Consider the following 9,437-nt stretch of genomic DNA (forward strand, 5'->3'; position numbering starts at 1 on the left):
AGCTAGTGCACTGAGAGTGGCACTATAACTTGGTACAACCACTTTGGAATACTGTCCACTAAAACTAAATATATGTAATCCCCTACAACAATGATTGCTTATGCCCCTCCAAAGACATATGCTAGAATGTTCATTTGAGTACCATTTTTAGTTGCCTCAAACTGGAACTATCCCAATGCCCAGAAACCAAAGAGTAGAAAAATAAACTACATTATAATCTCACAATGGAAGAAGCACTGGGAATGAACTATGTACAATCTCATGTGATGGCATGAACAAATCACACAAAATGTTGAGCAACAGACACGAGACATGAAAGGAGGATGTACTATATGCTACCATTCAGGTAAAGTACTAGAACAGATTAAACAAATGCATGCTCTTAAAAGTGATAATAGTTACCTTTAGTGATAGGGGAGCACGTGGGATGTCTCTTGATTTGGGTGCTGGTTAGATGGGTGTGTTCATTTTGTAAGTATTCATGAAGCTGTGCAATTACGATCAATGCATATTTCTGGGTTTATGTTATACATTATCAGGAGTCAGATTATCTGGAAGTAGACTCCAAGATGGAGATTGATATACAGTAAGATGTTGGGGTGGGTGCTTTCATGAACAACATCTTAGAGTCAAGGCATGATGGAGTAGAGGGAGCAAATGACAGGGAAACAGTGTAAGCAAAGGCCTTGGCCAGTCCAATAGGAAAGGGCTCAGGAATTAAATGACCCTTCAGAGTCACCCCAAAGGGGTCAAGCCTTTTTATGCCTAAACTCTGCACACATTCTCTTTTGAGAGGTGTTCTTTTTAGTGTTTGTGTGCTTTCTGTTCAGCAAGTTCATTCATTCTTCAAAGCCATGGACTGCCCCCAGGGAAGGGGGCATGATCTAGGATGAGGCAGCTCTCTCTCTTTTTTTTTAACCTCCCCCCACCCTCTCATGGTGAGAATATTTAAGTTTCTACTTTTGTAGAAGTTTCTACTCTTGATATTTTCAATTATACAATACTAGAGTCCCCGTGCTATACATTAGATACTCAGACCACAGCCATCTTAGAGCTGAAAGTCTGTACCCTTGACCAATCTCTCCCTATTTTCCCCAACCCTAGTTCGTGATAACCATCTTTCCACTCTCTGTTTCTAGGAGTTCAACTTTCTTTTTTAGATTCCGTGTAAGTGATACCATGCACTTACTTGTCTTTCCTGGTCTGGCTTATTTTCCTTAGCAGAACACTTTCCAGCTTCACCCACATTGTCACAAATGAGGGGATGAATCAAATTCCATTGTACATTTATACTGTATTTTCTTGATCCATTCATCCAATGGAAGACATTTAGGTTGTTTTCGTACCTTGGCTATTGTGAGCAATGCAGGGTGGCTCTCATTAGCAGAGGGCTTGGACTAGAGATGGCCAGCCAAGCACTACCGCCTACCAGCCCTTCCAGCAGCCAGACTGAGGGACAGGACCCAGTCTACAACAGGACCACAGCACCACTACATATTTGAATAAAAAGATAAAAAAGAAATACTCTGTCTTGGATCATGAGACAAGAGGGAGGAAACATTTGAAAGAAGAAATGAACAAAATGGAACAGGGAACATGTACACTGACCAAAGCCTAGAGCTAAAATGATCATTTCAACCTCCAGTAATTCGTTTCATGTTCCTGAACGCTGAGCCAAGGTGAACTATGGCATGTTTCATTAACTATTTATCCTGGACCAGATGCTAGTGCACGTTTGTTTATTCACATACTGCTAAGTTCTAAGAAGAATTTCCTGTGAGTTGTTCAGATACAATCCAGCAAGAGAGAATTTACCTATTAATAGCCTGTTGAGGAATCTCCCATTTATTATGTAGGGTTCCAAAGAATGGTTACAGCTTCCAGCATTTTCAACCTTGTTGCCTGTTTCCGAAGGGCAGGACTTACAGGGGACATTTCCTGATGATCAGCACGGTGGTAAGGACAGTTCTACCCACTCCAGCAGGGCTTGGCTTAAGCTGGTTGGTTATTTATTAGAGTAAAAGCTGCAGCTTTCTGAAAGGCACGACTTTGAGGTTGAAGAGCTCTCTCCACTAAGCACTGTGCCCTCTGTAGTGGCAAGGGGCCCATTGTGAAATCAAATTCCACTGGACCAACTCTCTACCCTGTCCTTTGGCTGAATTGCTTCTTTGGATGGGAGCCCACAGTCACCCAGTCAGCCTTCCGCACATTTGTCCACTTTTTTTCTCTCTGGGAAGGGTTGGCTGGGGACAAGTGGATTGCTAGTGAGAGTTAGCCACCAAGAAATCTTCTTCAAGATGGGTAGAAGGTGATGTCTCTGTGTTGCAAGTTTCATCGTAAATGGTTATGCTTTCCAACAATGGAGCCGAAGCAGGGGCCAGCAGCAGCAGAACTGGGAGCTTGGACAAGCTGGGATGGAAGGGATGTCCACCTCTAACATTCTCCTTCTCAACCCTTTTCTATGGAATCCTCATTTTCCTTTCTGTTCCCCAAATCTCCATTTGAAACTTGAGGTGCTCAGTGCCTTAAGCCTCTGCCAATGGCTTTTTGGAGTAAGCTCCCTTCACTTGAGAGGTGCTAGAGGCTCATAGTAATACTGCGTCCTCAGACCGTACATGTCACTAACAGGCCATTATATACTAGGTTATAAAGGGATAGAACAATCCAGCAGTTTCCCAGATTGCAGCATTCATGATTAACACTCTTTCCAGGTAGCTGCTGCATCTGCCAGCTGTGTTTTATATAGGATGTATTTAATCTAACACTGTGTTTCGTGTTTCCACACTGCCAGTGGATTTGGCAGCAAGCACTCTATAAAAGGCCATCATAGTGGGTGTGTACGGTTTTATCTCCAAGGAAAGATCTTCTCCTTGAAAAATGCCCTTCAAACTAGTGCTCCTATGTCTTCGACACTGGAAGGGCATAGGAACCAAGGTGAACCAATCATAGGAATCCGTCCTTTTGTTCACAAAGATTGGTCCAGGGTTGGTCATGTGACACAGGCCAGATGACTTGAAGCTGTGGGGCAGGACATTTCACAGTGAAGCCCATGGAAAAGCGTCCTTTCCTCACTGATCGGTCAGCTGTAAGAATTCAAACCTGGCAGCTGTGCCCACTGCTACATAGTCTTGTGTGAATAAAGGCCATACACGAGAAGGAGAAAGTAGAGAAAAGTAACAGCTACACAGAAAGTGAGATCCCTTGCAGCCTTTTAGGTTTTACTTGCCCTGATTTCCTAACACTCAGTTTTGCCAGTTCCCAGTTTGTCTAAGCAGGCCCAGCTGACACCTGTTGCCCCAGCTTAATCATTGATAGCTCCCTCTTACATTCTCAGAAGTGTTCCAGGTGAATGATAAAATGTATAATCATTGTTCCTATTGCAATGCGGCTAAATAAAGTAATAAAGTCTCGCCCCGCGCTAAGTTAGTTTAAGCTGGTTTTATGTCACTTGCTGCCCAAAAAATCATGATTGATCTAGGGGTACCTGAGTGGCTCAGTGGATTAAGCCTCTGCCTTTGGCTCAGGTCATGATCTCAGGATCCCGGGATCAGCCCTGGGATCGGGCCTGTGTCGGGCTCTCTGCTCAGCAGGGAGACTGCTCCCCTCTCCCCACCCCACTCTCTCTGCCTACTTGTGATCTCTGTCTGTCAAATCAATAAATAAATCTTTAAAAAATTTTTTAAAAAATCATGACGGATCTATCAGTCTTTTCTAAATTAATCAGGAAATCTTTTCCCGGTACAAGTCCAAACTTTGATCGTCTCCACTTGCTTGAATTCACTGGCAGACACCCGATTATCTTTCTGCTTCGTGGTCTCCACTTGTTCTGTAGAATTGAAACCCTGTGCTCTTCCAAGCATACCCAGCCCTGATCATGGGCCCTTTACTCCACACTTCACCATCCAAAACCAGTATCACCCTAAGTGACAATGGAGCTAGTCTTTATATATTGTGCTTTTCCCCAGTGCATAGTCATGACCCAGTTTGGGCTCGTATTTATAGGAGATCTGGGGGAGGTTTCCTGTTGCACTCCTTCTCTTGCCTCAAGTCCATCCTGCTGGATCCTGTCCATCAGGCTCCTCCCTTTGCCAACATCACATCAAATCCAGTTTCCAACACCCTCCAGCTTGATTCCATCTCCAGGTTGAGTCTTTCTTCCTGATTGTATCACTCCACACTTCTGCCATGTTCCCCTCTTTTGGCTTCTAGTTTTGTAACATGTTTTCCTGCTCATGGCACTTCTCACCATTCTAAACTTTCAGCACTGTTTCCTTAGCTTTGCATTTTGGTTCTTTCTTTTCCCTCCATCCTTTCTACTACTTATCAAAGGCTTTGGCTGATACATCATTCATTCTAGTTCGGTTCAATCTACCACAGAGATCTGGTACCTTATCATTAACTTGCAGGAGGCACATCTGCTGGTTCATCCCAAACTGATGAAGGATGTAGTTTAAAAAAAAAAAAAAAAAGTACTGGTCCTGGAGTCAGACACACGTGATTCACATCCCAGCTCTGCCATTATTGTTAGTGTGAAACCCAGGACTTACCCCCTAGCAGAATGACACGTTATAGCTTTCCAAAAACCCCACACAGTTTTGCAGATTTGTTTCATGTGCAAATCTTTTTTCCTGCTTTATTTGGTATTAGTTATTAGATACGTTTGTTTTCCTTTTCTCCAATACTACTGTATTAGAGTAAGGTCATTTATGCTACAATAACAAACCCCCCAAATCTCAGTGGCTTCAACAATACCAATTGGTTTCCTGCTCATATCATAGCCGGACCTGAGTCAGGATGTTTTCTCTCGCAGACAACTCAGGGATCCTGGCTCTTTCCATTGTGTGGCTACTCTATCTCAGAATCCTTCTCTTCTGGACCCATGTTAGAGTGGGAGTGTAAGATTTCACAGGATATTTTTATAGCCAGCCCGAGAAGTGGTATATATAACGTCTATCCACATACCAGTGGCCAGAACCAAATCACATTGTCCTACCCAAATTCAAGGCTGTAGACTTCCCAGGAAGAGGAAGCAGGATTGGCAAGTAAGCATCTAGTCTGTCTATGACAATCACATTTCCTAGTTGGTGTGCGCTGAAAATAAAACCGACGATGGTATTTATTATAATCAGCATAATAATATTAAGCACTTACACGCCAAGCATATTATTAGCTCTTTTCATGGGTTATCTCATGTAATTTAATGCTCACAACAACTTTATGAGGTTCCAAATGGCTCGTGTAGAAATAGCTGACGGAAATGTGGTGGTAGAAATACCGGTGTCAGCAATTATTCATTTAATTTTTGTTTGTCTTTTACATTCCCCAGGGCAACTGCCCAAGTTAGGATGTTAAAATAGTGTCCTGGTGCTGTCTTTAATGCATATGTTTAAAGAAAAACCATTTTGTAGTAGAGTCAAAATGCTAGAGGCTATGAAGCACTCTGACATGAGCAGACTAAGGTCTTCAATATTAAGACAAGATAACTATAAATATGGTTAATATGACATGGACAATTATAAGGGAATTAAGAGAAATCTACTTGAATTCTCTGATTCCACTGAACTGAAGTTGATTCACAAAGACATCACCTGGCTGATAGAGACTGGAAGAAAGTTGTGGAAGATGTAGCTCGTGACAAAAGATCTAGAGCTCTCTTTCTGGCTTTAGTTTTCCCTCTTTCTTAATGCATCTTTGTCTTGTCACTTGATGATGACTTTTGGCTTCATCCCCAATTTCAGATCCTACAACCACAATAGATCTTTCTGCTGCCTAGGTGCTGATGGTTGGCTCTACTCCTTCGTGTCATCCTACGTAGACCCACCAACAGACAGAGCCTCTCCCTGTGGATTCTCCAGTGTTTCTTCCATCCAGTGGGCTTTGTACCCACTCTCCTGTTTATGGCTGCCCCATCCCCACCAGCCTCCCACAGATAGAGCTCAACATTCAGTAAGGGCTAGAAGAGGCTGCTAGAAACTGATAAGGAGAATTAATAGGTTTTAAGTCAAAATGGGGAAGAAAGGAGTAAGAGGGAGGGAAAGTCAGTTGGTAGTTAAGGGAACAAAAGGTCAGGAGCATCAAAAGGAAATGCCTTGCACTCTTAACTCATGGTCAGCAGAAATTTTTTTTTTAAATTTTATTTTTTATAAACATATATTTTTTTTCCCCAGGGGTACAGGTCTGTGAATCGCCAGGTTTACACACTTCCCCGCACTCATCATAGCACATACCCTCCCCAATGTCCATAATAACCCCACCCCCCTCAACCCCCTCCCCCCAGCAACCCTCAGTTTGTTTTGTGAGATTAAGAGTCACTTATGGTTTATCTCCCTCCCAATCCCATCTGTCAGCAGAAATTTTTAAAAAGGGAAGCTTTACTTGAATTTAGAGTCTAGACACTAACTGCAAATAAAGTTGTCACCAAGAAAGGAGACCATTAAGTGAGAAGCTGTACATGCACTATTTTTATTTTTTACAGTAGAATTCCCTTTGAGAAACCAGGGGAAGACTCCAACTGTCAAATGAGAGACAGTCTCTGTTCGTGCAAGGGGTGGTCTCAACCCTTGTAGAACTCTCCAATTGTATGACCCCCACCAGACTTGCCAAAGAACCAATGCATGCTTTGTTTCTGGGCTCGCTCTTTTTCATATTAAGATGTTGACATCATCCAAAGGCATCCACAGTGTGGTTGATGTGAACAGAAGGCATTTCCAAGGAGTAAAAAAGAGGTACTTCATCCCCTGGTTGAACATAGCTGAAGGGGGATGTGAACATTCTGCTCTTCCTCTATAGGGCTTGAAGCTGGAGTCAGGAAGCCCCTCACAGTTACAAGCGCTGTGTTAAGCAGCTATAAAAATGCATATCCACTGAGCTTTTCTTGCTCTGGGCACTAATGATCTTGGACTGTTAACAGCCACTTTCTCTCCTGATAAAACTCTGCCATAGTCAGTAACTTAGCTTGGATATGGAAGTAACCTTCGGAAGTAGGATGACATGTTCCTGTTTGTAAGAGAAAACTCTAACACACTTTTCTTGACCTCTAATTCACATGAGAAAAGCGCAACACGTCTAAGAATGAAGAATTTCTTGGGAATTAAAAGACAGCAACAACTCTCAGAGACTGCATTCAGATGAAAACTTCTTGTCTTTCAAGTGTGTGTGTGTGTGTGTGTGTGTGTGTGTGTGTGCGCGCGCGCGCGCACAGTACAAGTCCAGTCCTGGACTTATAACCTAGTTTTTCTGCGTGGTGGGGGTTGTAGAGGGAAGGTAGAAGATCAAAGGTTAAATGGAGTTGATGAACCATTGTGAGATGTGTCATACGTAGAGTTGTTACTTGGGACAATGTGCATAAAGTCAATCCAGCAGTTAAGAACGGCCATCAAACCCTGAGCATGCACATGGCATATAATAGACATTCGATTTCTCAATCATTGAGAAACTTTCTAGAAGTCTGGAATCACAGGGACTTTGCCTTGATTCCTTTTATTGTGGGTCTGTGACCATAAATGTCTCTCCTTCTAAAAGAAAGAGGTCTCTTTGTCTCTCCTTGGTCCTTGCTGTGAGCCCACTTTCTCTCCCTAAGCTCTAAAAACGATGCCAGATTGAAGGTCTCCTGTGGTCCAGCAGATGTCAGTGTGGCCTCACTGGAGGACCAAGGAAACTGGGCTACACCAGACTGCCTGAAGGAATGGATGAAAAGGAGGGTCCGTGTGTTTCACAGGTCATCTCAGAAGGAGGCAGGAAGGAGGAAGCATCCAGAAGATACCTAAGATATCTGGGTCGATTTCCATTTTGGGAGGGTACACTATCAATTTGAAGAGATTTGTACAGACACATACTTTTTAAACAAACATTAATTAAGAGATGACTGTGGGTAGGGAATGCTACTAGGTCCTAGAGATACAGGATTCAGTGTAGCTCCTTCCTATCCTCTGGAACTCCCAAGTTACTTGTTGGCTGTCCGCCTGTAGTGATTAGCACTTGACCTAATAGCATAGGAGGCATATATTATTACGTGTTGAATGAATGAAGTGAAACGAGTGCATGAAAACAAAAATGCCTAGGTGTTTGTGTCCCAAGAACCATCCAAAAAGGAAGCTGGAAAAAACATTGCCAGTTGGGGAACAAAGGAAACCCTAGGAATGAACCAAATGATAGGTAGTGATGTTGATAAGAAAGAGGGGAGGAGGGGGAATCCCTGGTGTGTGCAAGAGGAACATGAGCCGGAAGGGCAGTCACTAGGCAAGAGGGATGAGCCCTGGATCATTGCTGCTCGGGAGGGGCCCAGCTGTGGTCCCCCACAGCAACAGCTAGAGCGTGGCGTGCTCCCAAGGTGCAAAGTCTGGCTCTAGATGGTTCTCTTGCCACTGCATGCATGTGCCATCTCGTGCCCTTGGACAAACCGGGTTGCCACGGGAGGCAGATACCGTCAGCAGTCAGAATGACTGGCTTCCAATCTTGGCCTCACCATTTGGCCTGTATATGACCTTGTGCAACCGACTTCACCTCCCTAGAGAGCTGGAATCCTTGTCTACAAAGCAAGGATTTTACTAGGACCCATGTCATGGAGTCGTGTGAGGATCAAATGAGATCATCCATAAAACCACAATTATCAGAGTAGCTGGCATGTATTTAGCGTGAAATAAATATTAGTTATTATTTGTTTGTCTAACATCCATAAAATGAGAGTAAACCAGTCAAATTTACAAGGCCTCTTACAGATTAAAAAAAAAAAAAAGATCCTGATCTCTGGTTTCATACTTCTACTTCCATTTCTGTACTAAGATGGAAGTGTGTGGAATACATACAGGTGAGCCAGTTTTCTTAAGCAAGAAGGAGGAAGGCCAGGAAGGTGGATGGCTAAGCAGAAATGTAAGTGAGTGGCTTACTGTGTGTTTGTGGTAAGAAACACCATGCACTTCACAGCTAAGTCGGTGTATGACCTCCTTCCCCTCCATTTCAAGCAAAAACAACATTATTTTATTTTATTTTTTTTTTTTATTTTATTTTATTTGAGAGACAGAGAGAGCAAGTGCACAGGTGTGTGGCGGAGGCAGGGGGAGGGGCAGAGGGAGAGGGAGAGAATCTGAAGCAGGCTCCATGCCCAGCACAGAACCCAACCCGGGGCTCGATCTCATGACCCCAAGATCATGCCCTGAGCTGAAACCAGAGTCGAACACTTAACTGACAGAGCACCCTGGAGCCCCTCTCACATCTTACGTAGCTTGGACAAGCTGAAAGAAAATCTGAAAACAAAATGAAACAAAATAGGGGTTCTTTGTCTAACAGACTCGCTGGCCTGACCTTCCAGTCTTCCTTAGAGCTCACAGGACTTGCTTCCTCCCTTTCTGCTGTTAAGCTCCACACCTGGGAGTCTTCTGGCTTAATAATTAACGAACCTTCCTGTTCCCACGTCACATGCTCCATGGTCACCCCAGGTT

This window comes from Lontra canadensis, unplaced genomic scaffold (genome assembly GCF_010015895.1).
Source record: "Lontra canadensis isolate GAN:19392208 unplaced genomic scaffold, GSC_riverotter_1.0 scaffold15, whole genome shotgun sequence".
In the NCBI taxonomy this organism is placed as follows: domain Eukaryota; kingdom Metazoa; phylum Chordata; class Mammalia; order Carnivora; family Mustelidae; genus Lontra; species Lontra canadensis.